The sequence below is a fragment of the Penaeus monodon genome, chromosome 28 (genome assembly GCF_015228065.2).
Source record: "Penaeus monodon isolate SGIC_2016 chromosome 28, NSTDA_Pmon_1, whole genome shotgun sequence".
NCBI lineage: Eukaryota > Metazoa > Arthropoda > Malacostraca > Decapoda > Penaeidae > Penaeus > Penaeus monodon.
In genome coordinates, this window is record NC_051413.1 from 17635130 (window position 1) to 17635928 (window position 799).

A 799-nucleotide genomic window follows, 5' to 3' on the forward strand; every position below is an offset into this window, starting at 1 on the left:
CAGGATGTCTCACCAGATCTTCGCAAAACACGTTTTTCCTACAATGGTTGAAATGGTCAGTACACAATGCACTCCTCAGGGTTACAAATAGAGAGAAAAAATTTTTTCATACAGCTCATTTATTCCACTCTCACCTCTTCCAAAAAAGAGATGGCAGTGAATGGTCCACTAACCTTGCCTACTTGCTTAAAGGGTCACGTGCCAGAATTGAACTCGTGATCAACTCACACATTTGTGTTTATTCCTATGAAGTTTCACAGTGAAATGCCTAAGGCTCTAAGTGAGAAAACTTAAGTGAACCAGTTCGTCGTCTTACAAATTCACGCTGATAACTAACACGTACCATATACTCCATATATGTATTCATATCATAGACTAACCTTTTCACTGTTCTTTACATGCAAACCTTTTACACATAAATACCAACATTCCAAGATCGAGATGCCGCACTGATAATAAGCTGACTTTTAAATACTTCAAAATATGTAGTTTAAGAATAGTACGTAACTATATCCACCTTGACTAAAACCACTGACTGGGATAGACCTAAGCTGATAATGATCTGTGTGAGCAGTGCTAATATTCTAGGAGAACGTGCCAGGCACTTCTGCAAATCTACATAACGCATCTGAAAGAAGCTGTAAGAAAGAAATCAATACACCATATAAAGTGGAAAACTTGAGGGAGTAGTATGTTGACTTGATAGACCAGGTCCAGGGTAAGAAACTTTAGCTTACAGGCCACTTCCATTTGACGATGACACTTAAGCCAAGAGGCTACCACCTATATTAAGATGTTA